The sequence below is a fragment of the Danio rerio genome, chromosome 17 (assembly GCF_052040795.2).
Source record: "Danio rerio strain M-AB ecotype USA chromosome 17, GRCz13ab, whole genome shotgun sequence".
Taxonomy (NCBI): Eukaryota; Metazoa; Chordata; class Actinopteri; order Cypriniformes; family Danionidae; genus Danio; species Danio rerio.
In genome coordinates this window covers 20,122,501-20,149,136 of record NC_141037.1, presented here as the reverse complement: position 1 = coordinate 20,149,136, position 26,636 = coordinate 20,122,501, and the positions used below count along the sequence as shown (strand labels likewise).

Genomic DNA, 26,636 nt, shown 5'->3' with positions numbered 1-26,636 from the left:
TTCATTCATTCAACAGTATGATCACTATATTTTAGCTATTATAAACATCTAAATTTTTATTTCTATATGTTTGGGTTTTCAAGCAACTATATAATATAATACTATACAGGGATCATACACATTTTTACTACTAAAATTCCATGACTTATCCACAACTTTCAAGTGCATTTTCATGATGTAATGTCTACATATACATGGTAAATAATAAGAAAAACAATGCTGTTCAAATTCATTACAGCATGAGCATATCATAGAACACGCAACAATTTATTTTGTTTACATTTGTTTTTATATTGATTTTGAAAATGCTTACAAAACACTAAAAATGTGAGAGCAAGTTTTTGGCCAAGAACAGAAAAATGTAAAGACAACTAACCTATTTTTAAGTTAGAGCTTACAATGTATCATTTCAGCATTGATATTGTAATGTGTGCATCCGCAATAGTCACATCACAGGATATGCAATGTTGGGATTATAGTTTAATATAGTTTAATCATTATGGAGCAAAAGTTTATCATCTGCATGCATTTTTAAAGAGATAGTTTACCCAAAAAATACTTACCATTTTCATTAAACCTTTACTTTTTTCAAACAGTTTTCTTGTAGTATTTTATCTGTTTTTAATAATTTTTATTGTCTGCATTTTATGTTCCTAAACTTGTCTTTTTGATTCCTGTTTATGTAAAGCACTTTGAATTGCCACTGTGTATGAAATGTGCTATATAAATAATAGCCTTGCCTTGCCTAGTATTGAAACAAGTAAAGTGTGAGTAAATAGTGAGTACATTTTAATCTTTGAGTAAACAGTCCCATTAAGGCCTGACTGCGTGAACATTTTAATATTTTTAAATTATAAAACCTCCGACCACAAGACATTTTTTGTAACTTTAATACAGACTAAATAATATATAATGAAGACTATGCAGTGTTGATTATTAAATATCTGTACCTGAATTGTGAATACCTGAAAACCATATAATTCACTTTTATCTTTACTATATTTTATCTATCTATCTATGCTAGTAATTTATTTGTTATATATTATTCGGTATTCACTCCCCTAAAAAATCTCCCTAATCAGTCCAAATAAACCTGTTAAATCATCTGGTGAAATTGTATTCACATCACAATATATATCACAGAAATACAAAATATGGCACTAATTCAAGTGTACAGATATCTGTTAAACTAATTTCCATGACTTTTCTGAAACTTCGTGGGTTTTTCTGTTTTTCCAAAACTTTTCTAGGTCTGGAAAATGCCATGTCAAAATTCCATGACTTTTCCAGGTTTTCCATGACCGTATGAACCCTGCTTATAAGTTACTAAAAGAATAATATAACATTTATTCCTCCTCTATATTATGCCCTGGAAGATTCAGCTTTTTTATGCATTTGTAATCATAATAAATATTATTATATTTTAAATGTTTTAAACCACCTTGACATAAGATGGGCTGCTCATAGATTAAAGATCAGTGATTCATTTTACCACCATCTTCCACTGATGTAAAATTAGATAAGTCATGACATTTAATTTATGATGCTGATTAAATTTAGACTATTAATTACATGAACTCTATATTCAATCAACTATTCATAACTTTTAATGACTGATTAGATTGACAACTCTAATTTAGGTAGAGTTTAATGGATTCAACTACTAATGGATTGAAAACTCAAATTTAAATATAAAAAAAAGTTCCGGGAATAGTTCACTTTTCTCACCCTTCACTTGTTCAAAAACCAGTTTTTACACAAAATAAGATCTGGTAAAGAAAGCCGGAAACCTGTAATCATTGACTTTCACAGTATTTGTTTTTCCTATATGGATGACAATGTTTACTGAATTTCAGCTTCGTTCAGAATATGTGTTTAACAGAAGAAAAATCTAATAAAGGTTTAAAACAAAGTGACAGTGAGTAAATAGTAAGTACATTTTCGGGTGAACTATATCCCTTTAAGTTGTAGGTGATAACTACACATAATACATATTTTACCATCTATGCAAACCTAAAAAATATGTACCTGCAAGAAAAATAACAGTAATAACTAATGTGAAGAACGATGAACAGAATAGTTTAACCATCAAAATGTGGAAAGTGATAAGAACACTGCCTTCTGAACAAAAAAAAGGTTACAGAAAACTAAAAAAGGACAGGATATTTTTACATCACAAGCAATCTTCTTGTCTTCAGAGTCAACTGGCGTACTTTTTTGTTCTATTATTCACATAAAGCCCACTTAGTACCAAAGTAGTTTATTAAAAACATCATATGAGAGAATCTCGCCACCTATTAGATATCAAACGTCCTTTTTATACCCATGTTTTTTTTTACTGGCCATAATTGCACGACACGCATAAAAATGTGATTTAGGAATCATCAGAGATGATTTCTCAGGGATTCAAAACTGAAAATTGTACAACTACTGCATGTCTAGATGATCAAATCTGAGAGAACATACAGTATCGAGCAGGTGTAAAAAGGAGTCAAGATGTCACCTTCCCACCTTCGCTCTCAAACATGGATCCAACATGTCGCCAAATCGCCTACACTAGCAAGGTTAACGTGTCAGATACCTTTTATCACTGCAGCTTTCATGAGATACATTGCCGTTTTTTAAGTAAAGGTTAGAGCTGCTTTTACAATTCAGAAATTTGCTTGACATCTTATAAAGAACAAAATAGAAATAGAAATGATTATTATTCTGACTCGTGTTGACAATTTCTAGCCTGCAAACTGTAGGAGGAAAAAAAAACTTATTTTATTTATCTACAGATAGAGCTGACATTGTTGAACAGTAGCAACCTTTTCTTTTCGCCATTCTTCATGTCCCAATGGAATATTGTGCTTTTCAAACCCTCAGGCAATGCTCCAGTATGTTGACCTCATCCGTATCTGTTACTTCTGTAGTGAAGCCGGGTGCAGGACGCTAGTCAGCGATAAGAGTTTCATTCTGCCTCCCTCCATCACACTTCTGTGGCTCCTATTTTGATTTATGCTTTCTTGCATCCTAGAATTTATTTAAGGATATTTTTTTTAAGTATTCACAAAAGTCATGGTGTTGCTGCTCACATATTGATTGGCCGAGATGCCCTGAGGATGCCTTGAGAGAATTTAAAACAAGAAAATAGCTCAGGTGGAGGAAACTAGTTTATCCAAGTTTCTCCTGGAAAAGCAAGCAGGCTGAATTTGCATGTATTGAAATTCTGCTGTATGTGCCGGAAAAGTGGTGTAAAATTAAAGTAAGACTGAACTGTGAAGATTTTTGAGCAAGAACTGACATAAACAAACAGATGTCAGCTAGTTTCATCATGCAGAATAACAGCAAGAGATTTCGCTCATCCTAATTATTTCTCAGAGACATCAAGAAAACTGACTTTTGTCGAAGCGTCCGGCTTCTTGCTGAGAAAATAAGCACCGTAGTCTCACAAATGCCTCCTCGAGAGTTGCAAAAAGATCTAAATGATGTCTTAAAATGTGCTTAAATTTGACATGATGCAAATCAAAAGCCAGATCTTTTTAAATAAAACCCAGTCTTATTTATCGTACAAACGCAAAGCTATTTTCACAGACATAAAAGTATGCATTTTTACAGAGATCTGGAAGGGGAAATGATGGTTGGGAAAAAAAAAGTGAAAGACAAATATATATTTTTAAGTTTTTGCATCCTCTCGCAAAGATATTTTTCCACAAACCCTTCCTGGTCACTTCATACATGTCAACCCTCCCGTTTTTGCCAGAATTCTCCTGTATTTTACCATTCTATTCCGCTATCATCCTATCATTAAATCATTTCCCTTATATTTTGAATCTTGAAAGCATGCTGAAATTAATATAAAAATGTTTGCATTCACTTTCTTTCCATTAAAGTTCAGGTTGATGGTGGTGGTGTAATGGTGTATGGGATATTGTCTTGGCACACTTTCAGCCTATTAGTACCAATTGAGCATTGTGTCAACGCCACAGCCTCCCTGAGTATTGTTGCTGACCATGTCTATAAATAAACGCCATGTCATAAAGCGTCAATTATCTCAGACTGGTTTCTTGAACATCACAATAAGTTCATTGTACTCAAATGGCCTCCACAATCATCAATCCAATAAAGCCCCTTTGGTATGAGGTGCAATGGGGGATTTACATCATGGATGTGCAGCCAACAAGTCTGCAGCAATTAAGTGATGCTATCATATCAATATGAACCCAAATCTCTGACATAAAAAGTCTCTATCACATAAAAAAAAGTTAACACAAAAGATTTTGAAGGCTCAAATTGCATATGTTTTTTTTTTTTTTTTTGGTTGGTTGGTTGTTGTTGTTGTTGTTGTTTTTTTTTTTTTTGCATAGAATACATTTATTAACAGCAATAATGACTGTATCCATTAAAAAATATATCCACTATACTATGAAAAAAAAAGATATACTTAAGACATGGAATATCTTAGTTGACATAATGAAGCAGCTTTAGCCAAAAGCCCAAAATAGTAACATATATTAAGTATTTATTATAGCAAAAGAAAAACAAATGATTTGGACAAAATTAAGTGTTATTTAAAGACATTTATTATCTGTAAAGATATAGGCCTCAATTTTTTTTTTTTTAATGGACATTAATGACAATTGTTCAAGTGATGTTGCTTAGCTACTTTCTAGCTGAAAATTAACAACAATTTTTACATCAAAATCAGAAACACAAGTTATTTTGTATAAATGTATCGATATGATGAGGTTTAGTTGCCAGCGTGAAAATCAACAAGAAGTAATAATATATACTTTTTACTTTTACTAGTGCATTTTTGAGGCAGTACTTCTTTACTTTTACTTAAGTACAAAAGTGTAGTCACTACTTCAACCTTTACCAGAGTCATTTTAAACATAAGTGTCTGTACTTCTACTTGAGTAAAGGATGTTTGTACTTGTGCCATCTCTGCTTGTGAAACAATATTTATATTGCAGAAAAATTGAATATCACAATTTCAGATTTTGCCAATCTTGTGCAGCCCTACTGTTCTACAAAATAACTTGTTTTTGTGTCTAAGTTATTCTGTAGAGCACTCTTTTACTAGCAACTAGCAAGGTTAAGTCACAAATAAAATTATTTCATGTTTATTCCATTATTTTTGTAAAAAAATATAAATAAATAAAAACCCTAGTCTTTATAAATGATTTTCAGATTTTGATCTCCACTGTATATACATGATATCTTAAAAACGTGATCTGTGGAGAAATACAATATAAAGCACTTGATGAATCATTAGCTTAATCCAGGATTATTGAGCTTGTTTTGATGGTTAATCAAGCATTGGCTTATGCCACGATGACATGGGCTTGCATAATACATTAGATTTAACAAAGGAACAAGGAAGTGAATTATCCAAACTGGGAAAAAAGACAGAACCCACATAAGAGCTGATCCCCAGTGTTACGCTCAGCGATAACACATATGAGAGCTACCGCACAAAACCACTGTTAATGACACGTACCCTTATCAAAATTCATTCATTACACACGATTAAAAACACTGATCCTCTCATCCTTATTAAGATCTTAATTTGTTCGGCATGTTGAACATCTCTATTCTTTCTCGTAAAAAACGAGCCTCATTACTCAAGAAGTCAGAACGTTAAGTGTCTACTGCTATACCAACACATTAACAATCAGCCGTGAACCGTGACTGCTTTATAACACTAATAAAATCTACACATTTACCAAACTGAGAGATGACCAGAGGAGTTTATGATCCCATTTATGTTATATGATCTTGCGTGAGTCGTCCCTGAGTGCATCTCTATTCACATGTGAAATACATATATGCATCGAAAGTCGTGTTTGAATTTTTATGATTATTTTATGCCTTTAAAAAAGAACTCTATAATTATTTCATTAAACATACAATAAAAAGATAACCATACAATTATTTTACATAAAAAAAAAAAAATTGTTATTCTGATCTAAATTGTCAATTGACTGTTGGAGGCTACATTTTTAGCCCTCCTGTGAAATTCATTCATTCATTTTCATTCAGCTTAGTCCTTTTATTTATCAGGGGTCGTCACAGCGGAATGAACCGCCAACTTATCCAGCATATGTTTTACACATGCCACACACATACACATCCAGCTGCAACCCAGTACTGAAAAACACCCATACACACTCATACACTATACTCAATTTAGTTTATTCAATTCACACGCATGTTTTTGGACTGTGGGGGAAACCAGAGCACCCTGAAGAAGCCCATGCCAACACAAGAAGAAAATGTAAACTCCACATACTGTAGAAATGCCAACTTACCCAGCCGGGACTCAAACCAGTGACCTTCTTGCTGTGATGCGACAGTGCTAACCACTGAGCCACCATGTCGCCCCTTTGGGAAATTGTAATTCTTTGAAAAATATTTCCCTGAGTGCTGTTTAATGGAAAGAACGTCTTTCAACACATTTTAAACTTAAAAGTTTTCTACAAGTTCTAATAACTAATTTCCTTTGTCGCTGCTATGATGATAGTACACTTTACTAGATATTTTTCAAGTTACTACACCCAAAAAAGTATTTTTGCTACTTGTTCAAATTACTTATTTAAAATGAGAATAAAAAGCTTTTTAAGGAAAACTTAATTGTTTTATTTTCTATCCCCTTAATCGTTCATAGTTAACTTAATCAATTTGTGTTGGGATAACATGAATGAATTGTGTGGGACCCTGTTTTTTTTATTTATTTATTTATTTTTTTTTGTGTAGTTTTCAGCTTAAAATGCAATTTAAAGGCTTAACTACACTGTAAAAACAAATCCGGAAATTTACGGTTATTTCTGACAACTGGGGTGCCGAAAAAAATCCCATAAAATAATGGCCATTAAATTACAGAAATTTACCACAAAATAATAATTTAAATTACAGAAATGTCCTTAAATATAATATAATTCTGGTAAATTTCTGTAATTCAAACTCTGTTATTTTACAGTAAATTTCTGTAATTTAGTGGCCGTTATTTTATGTTTTTTTTCCCTCCACCCCAGCTGCCAAAAATAAACCGTAAATTTAAAGATTTTTTTACAGTGTAGGTTAATTAGGTTAACTAGGCAAGATTAATTAGGCAAGTCATTGGAAGACAGTGGTTTATTCTGTCAAAAAAAACCTACTTTATTACACGGGTGAAAAATATTGACCTAACAAATTACAATATATATATAATTATATATATATATATATATATATATATATATATATATATATATATATATATTAGATGCTTTTATTCCAGTCAAACTTAAAGAAGTTAGACTTTCTGTAAGAAAAATTCATTGGAAATCAATTGAGAAATATATACGAAACAGAATACAAATTTCACAGGAGGGCTAATTTTGCCTTTATATTGTATATTTTTGTTAAAATTAACCTTATCTATTAAAATATTATTATTGCCACCTAATTTGTCCAATTTAACCAACATAACAACAAATTAACCACATTATTTTAATAAAAAACTAACAACCAACCAAATAAATAAATAACACATCTTACAAAATAAACAGCTTTGGTGCTACATTAAAACCTGGGTCCTGAAGTAAAATCAGTTGCTATAAAATATATATTATATAACAAAACCCTTTACGCTGCATTATCTGAGGTTTTGCATGGTATAAGAAATGGCTTTTCATCCTCAGCATATTTTGTTTTTTCGCTACAAATTACTGTAATATGTTTATGGCAGACAAGTAATTTGCACACATAACAGAGAGGATGCGGGGAAGATTAATACCCCACTTTATTTTAAGTGAAAATGCTTATTACCAGCGAGACTGCCTGGGGAGAAACAGATACTCATCTTTCATTAAAACATCCACTGCTAAATGCACTCGGCCTACAGCTCTGAACAACATTCATGGACCTGAAAACACACGCCGACTGTTAGTTTCTCAATGCGATCAATTCGGTTCTCCAGTTCTGTGCAAGTAAACAACCTGATAATTATAACTAGCCTGCAAACCGCAAGATCTGCTCCGAATCTATTAATGACTTGGACACTTCAATAAATTATTTGAGATCCAGATAAAAAAAAAAAACACTTTAATCGCTAGATCTGACCGCAATACTATAATTTGGACAAGTAGCTTATAATTTTGAAGTATTATTTAAGTCCAGTTATGCATGCATCTTAAAGCATGCAGTTATGCATCTTTTTTTTTTGCTATAAATCTCTACTTCATCGGCTATTTACACACAAACCTCAATGTGTTATTCACAACTAAATTCTGAAGGCTTTTACAGATGAATATGTTTATACAGTGCTCAGCGTATACTGTATGAAAACACCCCTCACAAATCTCTTTTCTAAATTATAATTTTATATGGGATGCTTTACAATAATACACTGTATTTGTGCATATACATTAGATTAGTCTATGATGAAGCCAAACCTGGCTAACAAAATAACTAAAAATAAAATAATAAACAATAAAATAAAAAAATGAGTACATAAATAAATAATTCTACATAATAATAAAATAATAAAAATATCATAATAATAAAATAAGATAAATAAATAAATAATTATACAAGGAAAGACCAAAAAAATAATAATAATTTAGTAGAAAATTGCGATATTTAACTTAAATCTTAAATGTGTTGTTTTTCTTTTTCTAAAGATGTTTAATGACTAAAATATTATTTTAATAAATGTATCGGTTTAATAAATTTGTTTTGTTTAAACTCACCAAAATATATTGCCTATATTCACTGAGAAATGGATAAAAATATACATTTTCAAAATGGGGTTTACTCAATTATGCTGATCACTGTGCATAGTATGCTTGATTAAATACAATAAATACAAATTGTGAATGTATATTGAAAGATAAAGAGACTACTGAAGACAGACAGATAGACTATTATAGTGTTTCCCAACCCTGAGAGACGCCAGTACATATTTTTGTTTGTCTCCATCTGAACCATTCAAGTCAGGAGACTCTGTTCTGATTATTTTATTTAGGTGTGTTTGAATGGGAAGAGGTTGAAAATTTGTACTATCGGTGTGCCTTCAGGAACAAAGTTGGGAAACACTGTTGTAGACAGACAGTTTGAGCTGTTCACAATATTTGTGAATCTGAAGCCATTCCTTTTTTGTGTTGGAAATGCATGCAAATAAGCACATATTTAATAACACAGAGTCTCATTTGCATATTTAAATATATCATTTGAGGAAAAAAATGTAATAAAGAAGATCTGCAGACCATAATGTCTTGCATTAAACCCCAAAATGTGGATTTAGCATACAAAAAGCCTGCTAATGAATAAGTCACAGTAATCAACATGTAATTCAATGCCACATGGAGCTGTCATGCCACAAACATAAGGTTGAGGTGAGGTTAAACAAGTCATGCTTGCAGTTTACAGTCAAAAAAAGGCATCCCATGAGTGAAGCACTGCTTTTAATCTCTCCAATGACCTTTGATAATGAATGCTGACTTAAAAGTGCTTACATTTGGCCTTATCGCCTCTCCAATGCAACAAGTCATACAGAGACATCTCTTCTGGCAGTCAAAACACTCAGTTTTAATTAGCAACAGAAATCGCCCACACAAACACCCAGGATTACACTCTTCCACAAGAGTGTTTCTCCATCAGGAAAAAAACAGCCTTTAAAGTGCAGATTGTTCTGTTCTGTATGTGCATCTGAACATCGACTCTCAGGATTTCAAAGTAAACAGGTCATGCAAAGGAAAACTATTTTAATGCAGAAAAAGCAGATTGGTAAACACATGCTGATGGCCGACTAATCTATAAATGCTAAATAATTATGTGTATAATGAAAATCGTTATTATCAAAGTATATTGAAATGGACGACATCAGTTTCTCTAATGTAGATGGAGAGAGCCTTTGTCATTTATTTTTGAATGCAAACTTTGTAAACAGTTTCTGGAAGGATCTAGCAAAATATATTTTTAAAATGACAAAACTTGGTTATTATTTTATTCTAAAAGATATACATTTTTATTATGAAAACAAATGTAACAAAAGCATTGAATATATTGTTAATCTCTTTATTTTATTGATAAAATTCCACATACACAAACAGAAATTTGCTAAGTCATCTTCCATCTTAACTATTTTTTGTATAGATTTTGAATTCCTTATTTCTACTGTGAAATTGTTGAAAAGCAATGGAAGCATGGAATTTTATTTAAGTATATAAATATTTTTGAATATTTATTTTATTTTTGTAAAACATTCATTTTTCTAATAGATGTATTTATATTCATATTTTTCATATTCATAATTTTGATTCATATGAATAAATAAAATTAACTCCTGCATGCAAACGAGCTGAATTGGACTAGCTGGAGCTGGATTGAGTAACAATTAATTAAATTAGCTTATTTCAAATTAGTCATTTAAAATGAGTAACCACAAACAGTCCTTAAAGAAATTAGCAAATTTTAAACAAAAAAATATTAATTTACTTGAACAGAAAAACCAACACATACTGACTTGTGCCCCTGGCTAATTTGAAAATGCTCATTTTAATCCCGTTGGATTTAATTAATATTTACTTTTTGTAAAATTATTTAAAAATACCAGATAAATTATTCTAATAAAATTGATTACATTTTATTACAGACATTTTTCATTAATTTCAAAGCAACAAAAAAAAATGCTTTAATATCAGGAATTAATTTTTATTAAATAAAGTGTCATATTAAAATTAATAAAATCTACAAGGCCACAGAATGACTTTTTACATTGTATTCATTCACTCATTCATTTTCCTTCGTCTCAGTCTCTTATTTATCAGGGGCCGCCACACCAGAATGAACCACCAACTATTCCAGCATATGTTTTTCGTGGAGAATGCCCTTCCAGCTGCAACCCAGTACTGGGAAACACCCATACACTCTCCCAAACACACACTCACTCATACACTACGGCCAATATTGTTGACCCAATTCGCCTATACTACATGTCTTTGGACTGGGGGAAACTGGAGCACCCTGAGGAAACCCACGCTAACACGGGGAGAACATGCAAACTTCACACAAAAATGCCAACTGGCCCAGGACTCAAACAAGCGACCTTCTTGCTGTGAGTCAACATTGCTAACCACTGAGCCACCGTGCCACCAATTCACAAATTTCCTTTGTTAAACCAGTTAGTAAGCCATATATGGTTCTAAATGAATAAATGATTAAATAATTAAATAAATAAATACTTTTTTGTATTAATATTTTTAATTTAATTTGGTTGGTAGAAGTCAAAATTTTAATTGTAGTGTACGGGTACCAGCATGCATTTCCATAAAACAATAGTGTGTATATGTACAGTATTTGTAACCTATCCAGTAGACAGTGTATACTGTAGCAAGTATATATCATCTTCTGTCTGGTTATGTAACTAAGTTATTTAAAATGAAACATAGCAATTTCATGCTCTCTAAACTGCATTCCTTCAATTAAAAAAAAAAAGTGTCGTTAGTTTGTTTGCATGTTTATCTGTTTTTTTTTTCTGATTGCACATATGTTTCTGATTGCACATATACAAAAACCCATGCAACAGTCAATACTTTTAGCAAGATAAATTGCTGTAGTTAAAAATAGCCAACAAGCCAGCAACATGATTATATTGTTTTGGTGGCGGCATTGATTCATCAGCCTGCGAATCACATTGATCTGTGATGTAATTTACAGCAAGCACTTCTTATGATTTGACCCCATCAACAGCTCTGCTCATTTGAGAGGACGAATAAAACCACTACTGTTATGATATCTTATTGTCTATGTATTTTGATTACTGATACAGCATGCATTTAAGCAATATTTTTCTCAATTTGTATTGCTCAGCCCCGCTTGCCCATGTGGTCTCCCTGCTTAGCTTCAGTGGGTGACCATGTGAGAGTTGCAGAGAGCTAGCTGCCGGCAATACGACGGTAATATACAAAGATGCTTCATTAAATATGCAGTATGTACATGTAGTATAAAAATATAGACATCACCTATTTATTTATATAAATATATTTTATTTATTTTGTAATTGTATTTTTTTACAATAACTTGTTTGAATTAAAATACCTTAAAATGTTAGGTGGCCAAATTCTTATGTTAGGGGATATTAACAAAATCTGTAAACAAAAAATGTATACTGAAAGAAAACACTGTTACCATACAATGTTAATTTTGACTTTTACCCACACAATTATATTGAATAAATATAAAAATGAAATTATTTATTCATAAAAAATAATTTGTTAATAAATAAATAAATAATTAGATACAGTGCTCAGCATAACAGAGTACAACCCATTTTGAAAATGCATATTTTTTTACCCATTTCTCAGTGAATATAGATCAGATTCGATTCAACTTTGCCATTACACATGTACAAGTACAACTTAACGAAATGCAGTTTAGGTCTAACCAGGACATAAACAGTAATATAGGCAGGGCTTTACATTAACACCCGCCAACCCGCCAAATTTGGGTAGATTTCAATTCTGGCGGGTTAGACAGACACCTCCACTAGCCACTTTGGCTGGTTAGAAATCTGCTACAAAGTGTAGTTTTCTTATAAGCAGGGCTCAACAATAAGCATGGCCCAAATATTCGTGCAAATGTGATCTTATAATCGAAAAGCAGCACGACTGACAAAAATAACTGTTCGCGCGAGCAAAACAGAAAAAGAGAAGGTAAACACAGAACGAGAGAATGATCACTCGAGAGCAGATGTGATGCGCGTGACTGTTAAAAAGCGAGCGCGCTCCTGTTTACTTGCGCAAAGCAACCAAGCCAAGAAGAAGCACAACTGGTGCGATCTGTTCCCTTTAAAATAGACTGGACAAAGAGCGATGATAGTTCACCCTCAGACAGTCCTGCTGCTTTCAAGAGCTCAAGATAAAAAAAAAATACACATTCTTTTGTAAGCAGCAGCGGTCACTGCTTTCATTTTAATTATTCTTTAAACAGATTATTAAAAAGCCTAAATTAACCGTGTGAACATCCTTTCATTATCAAACACTGTATGTTTCATCTGCTTTCTTTCGCTTACAGTTATTTTTGTTAATATGGTTTAATTATATTATATTTACAATAACATTGCTCTAATAGGAGATTACTCCATGTTTAGGTGTAGTTAACTGGTGATCTGGGACTTTTAGCCAGGACAGATTACTGTGCATATTTTAGATTTATGACAATAATTCTTTTTTAAATGTAATGTTTTTTTAAGGAAAAGGTTTGTTGAATTAAAAAGTGCACCTATATATTTAATCTTATTATATAAGAAATACTTATTTGGTGTGGTCAGAGATAAATTTGGTAAATCCTTAATTTTGTGCCCTGAAAAGTCATGTGAAATAAAAACTGACTGCATTGTGACAATCCATTTGCTCATGCACACTGAGCAAGCTAATACACAATACACACAAGAAGTTTAATGAACGAGAAGGCATGTGGACACAACACATCATCTAAATCAAGTATTTTAAGCATGTCAAAGTCAAATTTATGCGTATAAAATATATTTTCCCAACAAGAAAAGTATGGCTTGTGAAAATGGTGAGTGGCTAGTAATGGAAATCTACTAGCCACAGTGGCTGGTGATCAAAAAAGTTAATGTCAAGCCCTGAATATAGGTCATGTATTTAGGTGCATTTAAACAAAACAAATGTGTTAAACAGATATGTGTATTAAAGTAATATTTTAGTCGCCAAACATTTTTAGAAATCGAAAGAATAATATATTTAAATTCTAGCAAAATATTGAAAAAATAAATTACAATCTACAAAATTTAAACTATTTTTCAATTGTTTTGCTTCTCTTGATTTTTCTTCTTTTCTAATTTTGTATTTAATTTTTTTTTTTCTCTATATAAATTTGGGTATACTAGTTTTTGGACAGTTATTGTAAATTACTTTGTTAGATTAGCTCCAGATTTGGCTTCAGTACTGACTAATCTAATGTATATGCACAAATATAATATTACATAGCTTCCTATTACAAATATGAATTTAAAAGACAGATTTGTGAGGGGTGTACTTCTATATCCTGAGCACTGTAAATAACATGCATCAGTTTTTCATAGATCTGCATAAACATAATTTCATGATTCCTGCCAAATGTTATTGTTTTTCTGCACAACATGGGGCGTCCCACTGTTTCCTGTTTATTTGTTTTTCTTACTTTTTAATTATTGCGGATGAATGATACATCCGTGAAAACTGCCAATCACAAGTCGGCTGTAATCGTCCTTGTCATAAGCATGGTTCAGCGATGTCAATCAAATTCACATTTCCTCGTGTTACTGTGACAAATAGTGTGTATGACGGTGGGGTCTGATCCTCCGCCGACTCCAGCTGCACAATGAGGAAACCACTTCCAACCTGATATCCACTCCAGCTTTTCTGTCCCCTTCAACACCTGACAGACAATATTTCATCATTTTTCTAGATACGCAGTGTGGCGAGGGCCAGATTGTGTGTTTACACCCTAGGTTGAGGTTGAATACTGGTCATATAGACTTTCAGCATGCAGTAGCCTGAGGCATCATCTGTCCTGTGTCCTCGAGCGCTTTATAACTCAAATAAGAGGCAATTTGGTGTTTTGGTTGCCTCCTGTGGAGCAAAACAAAACAGGCAAAACAGCAAAACAAGCAAAACAGGCTTGTCAAGCAGCAATCATGGCTTGATGTAAAGCTTACAAAATGCCCAGTGACTTGGATTGAACTGATATATTTGTTTATCTATGTTTAAAAGCGTCATGAACTAAAAATATACATACTGTATATCTATATTCTCTTAACGTTTTCACATACAATACAGGTGAGTGTACAGTTTTTGTAAAATCCAGTGTAAATTCATGGCAATTGAATTTAGTGGATGATGCTATTTAAACACTTCAGTACTACTTTCTCCTTTTAAAAATAATATGTTTTCTTTCTAATTTAATTGTATGAATTTGTATAAGTTAGCCTCTTCTCTGACAATATTCAAAATAGTTAAATTTTATGGTTTGTCATGATTGTCAGCGAACTTGCAAATCGCTGGAGAACATTCATCGTCACACGAACTACACATCTACTGTACCACTGAAATGAACTACAACTCCCATCAGGCACCTCACACACAACAGTTCCAAATTACCAATGATTCCACAACTGGAAGCTCATGAAAGACTGATTACATGTCAGGGTTTCTGCAGGTTTAATCAAGTCAAATTTAAGACTTGAGACCCTTTCAAGACCATTCAGAATAAAATTTTTGACTTTTACAGGGCTTAACTCTAAGGATTATTTCTAATGGCCCAGTCGGTTGCCACAAAAATAAATAAATAACTAACTAACTAACTAAATAAATAAATAAATAAATAAATAAATAAATAAATAAATAAATAAATTGAATGTAATTTTTTTCGTAGCGACATATTTTAATGTGTAAAAACAAAAAAACTCTAGCTGTATGCACTTTTTTTCCTACATAATATTTCTTTTTTTTTTAATGACAATTTAAAAATTGTTTAAAGTGTATTTATTATGGAGCCAATGACATAAATAGTTAAAAATATGGCTTTTGGCTCTTTGTTGGCTTTTGGTATATATATATATATATATATATATATATATATATATATATATATATATATATATATATATATATATATATATATATATATATATACTGCTCACATTCATTGCAGTCTTGTTTTCCCTCTGAAGCATTTCTAAGCGTTTTTCCCTGTTTGTCCTGCTGTGTTTTTGATCCTTGTTTTGTTTACCATTGATTTTGTTTTGCTGCCTGTCCTGACCATTCGCCTGTTTTGACTGCGCTCTTTCGATTACCCTCATGCTTTAGTTTGTATTCATTTGACTATTACTTGCTTGACTAATCTTTGTAATAAACTGCACATCTATCCTCATATCCGTTGTACCCTGACTTATTGTTAAAGGGCTAAAAAAAGGCTGCAATTTTCAGAACTCAAAAAACTTGTTAGTATAAAAACAGCTAATTTTATAGCTAATCTGCCAAAAGGAAAAGTTGTGGAATAAGCCACTTCATAATAGTGCGTCTAAACTCTGCCTCTATATAAAATCAACAGCCACTTCTACATCGATGCCTGCTATTCCGCCAACCAATTCCCACATAGCTACAGGAAATAACAAGTGAGACAAATGCAGGTCTATTGAAACCAACTGATAGAAGTTGCGGTAACACTTCATAGCTCTGTTTAAGTCATGACACCTTTATAATCATTATCTTCAAGTGAAGTGTTACTGAAGTTGCTCTAAAGATAACAAGATGCTATGCAGAGTCAAGGTGTTTTAAAACAGTCTCTGTGATGACTATGGATATGACTGTAATGTTGTACCACACACACAAGTCTTCTACACAGCTTGTAGATCATGAAACCGGGCCCACTTCTGTAAAAATAGTGAGGGATACACACAAAAAAAGACCATATAAATATTTAAGTGTATTAATGTGCATTCATGAAAAAAGAAAAAAAAAGGCATATTTACACAAATAGTTTTGCTAATAGTACTGCAAATGAGTGCATGTTTAATAGAATAAAATTAAAAAAATGAATACATGAAACACTAAATTTAAACACGAAACTGTGTGTGTGTCATAATATGTAATCATATTACATTGCAAATGAAAGTTATTTATATTAATTTGTAATTATTATATTAAAAAAAAATGCCGTGTCATACACAAAAACAAAACACTTGGTAACGAATATAGCACTACAAACAAATTTAACCCCAGTGGGGCCGTTAAAAGAAAAAAAAAAACTTGTGTGTTACATGTGAGTCAGGGTACAATGGAGTTGAGGGTCCAAATGCAGTTTATTAAATCAGAGTCATGCAGGCAGGGTGGTCTATATACATTCCAGGATATCAGTCCATGAAAAATTCCAGCTTTATGTGATCAGGGGTGATCCGGAACTGGTGTGTGAGTGAGGTGCCTAATGGGAAATGTAGTGCAGTTTGGTTGTAAAATTGTAGGGTGATAGTGAGTGTTTCCAGTGATCTACAAGGGCTTGTTAGTGATTGTGAGAAAATGATTTTTCACTGGCAAAAATGGTACATTTTGCAGTGTTTTTTTCTGCTCAAACTTAAATACCCTGCTGTACTTACTGGTCTTATTGTCAAACCATTAACAGGATTTCACATTAGCATTTTAGGAGGTTTGGCATTCAAATTATGATAATTTCCCACAGTAAAATGCTTTTCAGCTCAAATTACTGAAAAGAAAGACAGACAGAGACTGAGAGAGAGAGAGAGAGAGAGAGAGAGAGAGAGAGAGAGAGAGAGAGAGAGACTGTTGGGGAGATTGGATTAACAGCTTGTATTGCTGTGTACAGCACAGGTCAATACACCTTCTTTGGATTCACAACATGTTAAGGTGGCGAGGGAGCACAGATAAGCATATAGATTATTGTTAAATAGGAAATGCCAATACAAGGCCATGCCAAGCCATGTTGTTTTCTTTTAATGATCCTCTTTTAGAGATCCTAAAGCAGCGATAAATGACTGGTGATGGGTGGTTAATCCTGTCTATAGTAAACACTCCAGCTCGGCCAGGTCTTACGCTTATCTCACTTTATCCACGTATCATAATTTATTGATAGAAACACTTGCATTCGTTCTCCGTAAGCCATCTGTAAATTGGAAGTCTGACTCTCATAAAATGATCTTTTGATACAAATATGTATTACATTATGTGCTGTGCATTCAACCAGTACATGAGGGAGTTTAATCCCAAATGCTGATGTAATGATTAGTCTTTATACCGTATGGATTTTTTATGGCGAGTTGCAAAACTCAACCGCTCTATACAAGTTTAAAAAGTAAGAGCAGGTGCTTGTTGGAGGCCAAAAGTGCTTTATAGATGCATGGTTTCATACTTTCCACTCGAGCCAGACTGATCATTGATTCAGATTTCTCCATTTTTATTCATAGCATGCTTATGTAATCACACAGGGTAGTAAAACATATTTCAGTAATTATGATCAATGAGGGATATTCTGATGGAAGATCCCTCTTGGCAGAAGGTTGGAGGTGGATCTTTAGGTTCAAGCAATTTTCAGAGGCAAACTATCCATCACAGCTCGAGTCTTTGGAGAAGCTAAACTAGGCAATGCCCTCCAACAGCCTGGAAATCAATTATTCTGCAAATATCTGCCAAGATGGTCTTTGGCACGTCAAGATCAAAGACATAAATATGGTGATTATGTTAATTAAACAATGGATTAATGATTCCAACACATTTTTAAAAAGCAATTAAACACCATTAAAAAGTGATCGTGCTATATATAAAAAGTTCAGCTTTATAGAAATTATATTTAATTTATCAAACAATCCTTGATGAAATGTCATATAGCACTAGCCGCTGGATAAATGCATATTGGGCTAAATAAAAATAAATAAATAAATAAATAAATAAATAAATAAAATCTATCAAAACTTTGGTCAAATAAACAACTTTGGTGAGCATTTTACAATTAAAAATGTGAATTGTGTGCTGTGTGTGCGTGTTTGTGTAAACTCATCCTGTCAAAACATTCTTCACCGAAAAATAAAAATTCTGTCATCATTTACTCACCCTTGACATGTTTCAAACTTCTATGCATTTCTTTCTTCTATTGAGCACGAAAGAAGATATTTTAAAATTTTTGAAAACCTGCAACAATTGATTTCCACAGTTTTTGTTTTTCCTAGCGAGCTGAGAGAGGATCACGGAAGCTCGACTGGTGTTCCTATTGGCTCAAGAAAGACACTTCTCATTTGCATACAGTTGAAGGATTCTCAACTTTGTTGTGTCGCTCGACACGCCCACCTGGTCGCCAACGGTCACTGTCGCCCACATAAACAGGGGTTGCCAGAAGTCACTCACTTTCCATTGAAATGAATGGTCGATTGTTGCTTTGCCGCTACGAGTTGCTCAAAGTGTGAATGTGGTTTGAGACTTGTGGCATGACATGAACATTTATTGTAAAAATTTCATTCATTAATAGAAAATTACTTACATTTTTCATTATTTGAAATGTACACTTCACAATTATCACTTGATCACATATTTGACCAAATAACTCCATCAAGGCTCATTATGGATACATCCCTCTGTATACATATCTGTAGCTCACGAAATACATCACAGGAGGTATGTTTATTTACAGTTTTTGTTTTCGTAAATCCACTAGAGGCTGCTGTGTATGCTTTTTGAGACTTCAAGTTTCTCTCGTGAGCGCCATTTCACGCCTGCTCTTTTCTCATAAATCCACTAGAGGCCACTGTCAACTGCCTGACTGACTGACCAACTAACAACCCCACCACCCCTTTCCCTAAACCCAACCGATAGTGTTTTCAAAAGCAACGATTCACCAACCCTCACTCGTTTCCTTAAACCCAACCGACAGTGCTTTCAATAGCAATCCAGAAAAAAAGCCCTTGCGGCTGCCTGATTTTAACCACATTTTCAGATCTAACCATGTTTTACCCTGTTATTTACTTGTTTATTTCATTTTTTTGCCTTTTGTTTCAGGACTGACAGTTTCAATTTACTATAATCTTCTAGGTTAAGCTGCTTTGACACAATCTACATTGTAAAAGCACCATAGAAATAAAGATGAATTGAATTAAATTGAATTGTCTTACCCGCTTTCTGGAACCGTTCTTTGCCACAAACCCTGTTGTCATGGTCAACTCCTCTCTGAGTCTTAAGTCAGCTGATGTACATGGCAAGCTGGTAACAACCGAAAAGCCATCCACATGGAGATAAGCAGTCAGCTGGTAGCACGAAAAGAAACAGAAGCCATCAATATCGTCATACTCCCCTTAGCGTTCGTTTTACAGACAAAATGCAGCCATACGTAGCTCTTAGGGTTGTCACGATACCGGAATTCGATACCAATCAGTACTGAAATTTAAAAAAAATTACATTTATGCGCTATGGAGCACGTTCTAAAACAGCGCTGTATTGTTATAGTGTTCACATGCTCAACTGAAATGACTGTGATTGCCTGTGAAGATCATCGGTTCACCAAACTCACCACTGTTTACCGAGTGTAACTACAGATACAGGGACATTGGAGTGTTTTAAAGTCACATCGATAAGCTGGTTTGTCTATAAGCTGACATTCGAGAGATCCGCTGATGAATCGCAGCTTTAAATGCTCCAATGTCCCTGTATCTGAGGCTACACGCAGTAAACAGTGAGTTCGGTAAACCGATGACCTTCACGGCCAATCACAGAAATTTCTGTTGAGCACGTGAACACAATGGCAAATCAGTGCTGTTTAAGAACTTGCCACACGACGCTTAAATGTTTAAAGGAAATGGACGTTTTAAAAAATTTCTAATTACTGATTGGTTTCGAATTACAGTATCGTGACACCCCTAGTAGCTCTGGCTACATAATTCACGCTCTCCAAAAATGTATACGTGGGTAAATTTTTACAATGAGCCTGTGTTGCAACAACCATTTAGATAAAGAAATAATTAAAATGGGTCTTTTTTAATAATATTTTAATTGTTTCAGCTTTTTAAAATATTTTTCTAAATAGCTGTTTGTGGACAACTTCCATTGTGACCACTTACACCATGTGCCAACATGCTATACAGAAATGTAATTGCAATAAGTAGATTAATTTAAATAAATCAAAGTCAAGACAGATGCAAACTACATTGTTGCACTTTCACTTGTTACATGTAAAGCAAACAAGACATCTTCCAGAATTTATAAAAACTCCACAGATATGAAAGAAATTAGTGGAAAAAGAAGAAGGGTTTGAGTTTAATAGTGTCTTCAGAGTCATAAACACTCAAGGTTGTTGGTCTTACACAGAGATGAATGCAGTCAGGTCCACTTCACTAATGAAAGAAGTCATGCTTATTCTTAAACGAAATACATAAACACATCCACACAAGAGCTGCACACATGCACACACCCCGGGCACAAAAACCCACATAAACACCAGAAGCTATCAAATTAATTTCTGAAGCAGTGCGGTTTAAATCTGAATCCCTTCTGCAGCCCTGACCCGCTGCCAATGTATATTTAATCAAGATGAATGACCTTTTTTGCAGTCTTTGTGTTTTCTGCGGGCCCGACCAATGAAACACATGGCCTTCGCTTTAAGTGATTGCTTCTGGAAGGCGAGGGAGTGGATTCATTCATTTCAGGACATTGAAATGTTTTCGCAAACATGGATTCACTGTCGTGGTAAGAAGATTATCACAATAACCATTTGAAGCAATGATGTAAAGAAGGTCAGGGCACGTCTGAGGAATCTCATCTCTGCCATCTTTCAAACCTCCTCGATTCTGTTTATAAGCTTAAAGACATTAAACGAGACTCAGAACATTTTCTCAATATGGTTAGGTATTTATGTATGATATTATGCCTTTGCTTGAACATTATGTGAAGGATAAATGTGACTTAACCCCCGCTGCATGTCAGGATTTAGATGGTGATAATGACTGACAGTAAAATATCCCGCATATTACATGGCCACTTACCATATGAATATATACATAGACACAAAAAGACAACACTAATAGGTTTCCTGTGTTTTCCTATGTATTTCCCAAGTACTGTTTAATGGACCAAGGAATTTATTCAGAATATTGCCTATTGATTTTTTTGTCTTCTGGAGACAGTACAACCCCAAATCAGAAAAAGTTGGGACAGTATGGAAATGCAAATAAAAAAAAAAGAAATTAGTGTTTTTTTTTTATTTACTTTGATGTGTATTTCATAGCAGACTATACAAAAAAACATTACTTAATGTGTCCCTCAGGTTTGTTTGTTTGTTTGTTTGTTTGTTTGTTTGCTCGTTTCCAAAATAAATACGTATTCCAATATTAGTTCTTGCAACACATTTCTAAAAAAGTTTAAATAGTAAAGCATTTCCCACTTTGTAATGTTGCCATTCTTTTTTACAACACTTTAAAGGGTCACGAAAAACCAAAACACATTTTTTGAGCTGTTGACAGTCGTATATGTGTCCCACACAGCTAAAAACACTATTAGGACACCTATATTTCACTAAAAAGTGTAAATTGGTTGTATTTGCGTTATTTCAAGCAAATTCGTACTTCCGGTTTGAAACGAATTTTTGAAGCTGCGTCACGGTCATGACATAATAGCGTTGTATTCCAGCGTGCAGACAGGACGTCTGTGCCAGAGTGTGTCTTATTACGTCTTACAGTGTGATGCATTAATGCATGAGTAAGGCTTGGTTCAAACCAATCAGCGCGCTTTATTGTGCAACTTTATTAATATTCATTACTGTCACCGTGTTTACACGACAGAGACACCACGTTGTGTTGGCAAAACAAGCGTGAAGTGTTGCTTTTATAGTTTGCTGCCGTTAAGTTTCGTTTTCATTTTCTCTCTGTGAGAGCTCATCTGGATCACGTGTGGATTAACAGTGTACGCGACGCTCGACAGCAATAACTTACGTGTCTAAGGAGGAATATTGTTTACCTGAGAGCTGTTCTCATCTGCAAACGCTGAGATCCGGATTCGCTTGTAGTATTCTCTTCATAAAGACGCGGCTCTAGTTGCTGGGGATTGTCCTGTCTCTACAGATTTGGTAAGTGAGCGACCAGTGCTCTTTGTTTATTCAGTTTGTTCGTATCGAACTAAGTTAACTATTGCACCAAGTGCAAACATGTTAGCACCACAACCAAACTTTACCCTCGTGTAGGGTTTTTACCGCATTACCAGAATAACACACGCGGCTTTCTGATGCTACCTGCCGTGTGCATCTAAGTTTCCGGCTGAGTTTTTTTTCTCTCATTCGCCGTGAGTTATCAAACATTGCATGAAAAATACACGCTTAGAGCAGTTCCTCGAATCTAATATCTCGTTAGTCGCGAGGGGCATAAATTAATTCCCTGAATGAAAGAGCCAAACTGCAGTTAAAGTCCACCATTTAATAATTTGGCAAATAATTCAACTACAGATGTCCATGTAGGTTAAACACCATCACTTTCTCCTGTGTGTCCCAAATAGACACTCCCACACCCTCCCACTTTAGTTCTTAGGACACTCCCCCCTAAATAGAGCTGGACACGCCCACTTTTCTGACTTTTTCCAAAGTAGAGGTGTGAAAACACCCTGCTGAAACGAGGAAGTTTCATGGCCCTTTAAAGACGATTAGGGACTGAAGACACTAAGTGATGAAGTGTTTTAGGCGTATTTTCGTCCCATTCTTCCTGCAAAAAAATCTTAAGACAGTAAAGGGTCTTCATTGTCGCATTTTGCGCATCAAAATGCACCATGCATTCTCAGGTCGGGGCTGAAGGCAGGCCAGTCAAGTACCTATATCCTCTTCCTCCTCAGCCAGGACTTTGTAAAGTGTGCATGTGTGTCCCTGAAAAAGAACGTAGCATATTGTTTTCCAAAATCTCTATGCACTTTTCTCCATTACTGGTGCCATTACAGAAGTGCAAGTTACCTTTGCTAAGGGCACTGACACAACACCAGACCACGAGGGCCTGGCTTTAAGACTTTGTTACTGGTTACAGTCTGGATGATTCCTTTCTTCTTTGGTACAGAGCACAAGAGCCCACAAAATACAGACTGATATGACCACAGTACAGGTTTTCACTGTGTGATGATCCATCCCAGATGCCTACGAGCCCAAAGAAGTCAACGGCGCTCCTAGACACTGTTAACACATGGCTTCCTTTTGGCAGAGTACAGTTTTCAACTGGCATTTGTGGATGTAACTATGTATTGTGGTATTTGACAAAGGTTTGCCAAAGTAGTCCTGATCCCAATTGCTGACATCGCTTATAGATGAATGACGATTCATGATGCAGTTCCACTTTAGGGATTAGAGATCATGGTAGTTCAGCTTATGCTTGCGTCCTTGTTTTTTTTATGTACTGAAATTAATCTAAATTACTTGAATCTTTTAATTATGTTTTGCACTTTTGAAGGTGAAATATCCTAATGTCTTCCTATTTGTCTTTGAAGAAGATTGTTTTTAAACATTTTAATAATTTTCTCACATATTTGTTAGCAAACTGGCGATCCTCAGACCATCTTTGCTCATAAGGACTAGACCTTTCTTGGATGCGGCTTTTGTACCAGACCATAATTAGAATCACCTGTTGACATCACCTGTTTCAGGTCACATCATTATTTAACCACTTAACCAAATTACTAACCCTTAACTGCTCATGTCCTAACTTTTATGGAATGTGTTGCAGGTCTTAATAACAGTAAAGGATGTATATTTACAATTAAAATGAAGGCGACCAGACAAAACATTAAATATTTTGAGTTCACATTGTCTGCAATGAAATACAGATCAAAGCAAATTTAGAAATCACTACTTGCTTTTTTTTTATTAGCGTTTTCCATACTGTCCCAACTTTTTCTGATTTAAGGTTATATTATTTATTTTAGTTTGGCTGCAATCACATTAAATCAATCAAGTCATAAGTCATTAAATAAATCCTATTTGTTGTAATATTATTCGCCTACAAGATTTTTTTATTGTCTACAGAACAATCCACTGTTGACCAATGCGTTAATCTAGTTAAGCCTTTAAATTGCACTTCAAGCAGAATACTAGAATCTTGTAAAATAATTAGTAAAATATTACGTAGTCATCATGGCAAAGACAAAAAGAATTAGTTATGAGAAAACAGTTATTAAAACTATTATGTTGAAAAATGTGTCGACAAAAATGGATATAATATATATATATATATATATATATATATATATATATATATATATATATATATATATATATATATATATATATATATAATCAACTTGATTCTATGTAAATGAGAATGTCCATACCAAAATCCATAACTGGAATAATTTTCAGAACATTCTTTTAAACATTCAATTCTTTCTTATAACCTATACAACATTTGCAGTTTAAGGTCTCATTTTTTTTAGCTGCAAACATCTTATTATAAAAAACAGAAGAAATTATTACAAACTAAGAAAGTCTTTACAAAAATAAGTTCAGTGAAAATGATATCTGGCCATGCAGTCTGTATCACATCACATTCCTGTATCTGTAAAGTTAGTAGATTTGCTAAAAGCTGGTTGTATAAGGGAGCAGGTACCCAGAGAGGCTTGGGAAAATTACAATCCTCGAGTTTGCTCTAAATTGCACTAAAAAGCATAGCTGACAAGATGGCAGAAAAAGCACTACTTCTTCACTTTATCTTACAAAACACAGTGTTTTGTTGTTATTGCAGGAAGTGTTTTGAATTAACAGTTTCGAATGATGGTTTACTCTTGTTTGTACAACTAAAAATGATATTTTATGTTGTTCCTGCTGTGACCAGAAAATGCACAAGTAAACATGCTGGTGTGCTCTTAACTCTACTAAAACTGTCTAGGTGGCTGCTATTAATCTAGATTAAATGTGTCAGTCATCACTGACATCTGGGGAAATCACCAATTTCACCATGTTGTTCTCCTCAGTAGTTTAGTTTCACACTTATCTGTAGCCTGTAACTCTAGGCTTTGTTTTGTTTGCTTCATTTCAAGCCACTTTTACATCCTAAATCGTTCAAATCCATATTGCAATACTTTCTGTCTGATTCTGTTGGACATAGCAATTTTCCACAGCATTTGAAAGCCGCATTATATAGCTAACTTTATCATTTTTGGTGTAAACAGTCTTTATAGGGATTACATTTTTGCATGTTGCTGCTTTGCTTTGTACTGTTTTTGGTTTTTGTTCCTTGTGTTTGACTTTTTAAACTTAAAAAAAGGTCTCTACTTTGCTCAAACTCAAAAATGTATTCAATGTGAATGACCAAAACTGCACAAATCAAACAGGTTTCCTACAGGATAATTGTAGTAAAGTCATGTTACTACAATCGATAGCTAAGATGCATTCGAAAATATAATATATATGCTGTACAATATTTTTTTGAATTTTTTTTTTTTTTTTGCAAAAATCAAGTAAATCATTGGATTTGTAGGACTTTTAAAAATGGATCTTTTATAATAACAATTATTAATATACTGTTATACTATGTCCTCAAAAACAAATGTATCTCCTCAAACTACAAGATCCAGATTTGGTCAAAATGTGCCTTCTGCATTCAAGATTATTGCTATATCTCTCTATGCCAATCAGACTTAGGCCCAAACCCATTTCTACCCCTTAGCCCTTCCCCAACCCCTCGTTTTGTGCGTCCCAGTGAAGGGGTAGAGGTGTCCCAATTCTCTTTAGCTTGAAGGTGTAGGGCTAAGCACAATGGGTGAATATTCCTTCGAACAAAGATTTTTCAGGACCACACTCGAAACCAATGGGTAAGAAAATTTCCCAGAATACACCAGCCACAATGGCAGATAGTTACACCCGGAAGTAAGAAGATCCACAAATTAGTATTTTTTTGGTCATTATTACAAATTTCTACAACAAACAAACACTATCTTATTAATTAAATGTCTGTCATTGTTTTTATTTTTCATTGCTTCTAAAATTGGGAACTTAGTTTAGATGTAAAGCTTGCATAATTTAGTATTAACATCACCTCAATAAAAAATGTGATAAAATCATGATTGTCTTGTAAAAAAAATAAAAAAAATCTTGATATGTTTTAGCTATATCGCCCACCCCTAGGTATGTCCAACTCATTAATACAACCT

At 33.7% G+C, this 26,636-nt stretch overlaps 1 long non-coding RNA gene across 1 annotated transcript in view; it reads right to left on the bottom strand.

Annotated features, from left to right (window-relative positions):
* LOC141378549 (uncharacterized) overlaps window positions 1–26,636 on the bottom strand; it is a 239,466-nt gene that overhangs the window by 206,715 nt on the left and 6,115 nt on the right. The window contains exon 2 of the long non-coding RNA XR_015513292.1: window positions 19,646–19,777. This is a non-coding gene — a long non-coding RNA (uncharacterized LOC141378549). The remainder of the gene's footprint in view (window positions 1–19,645; window positions 19,778–26,636) is intronic.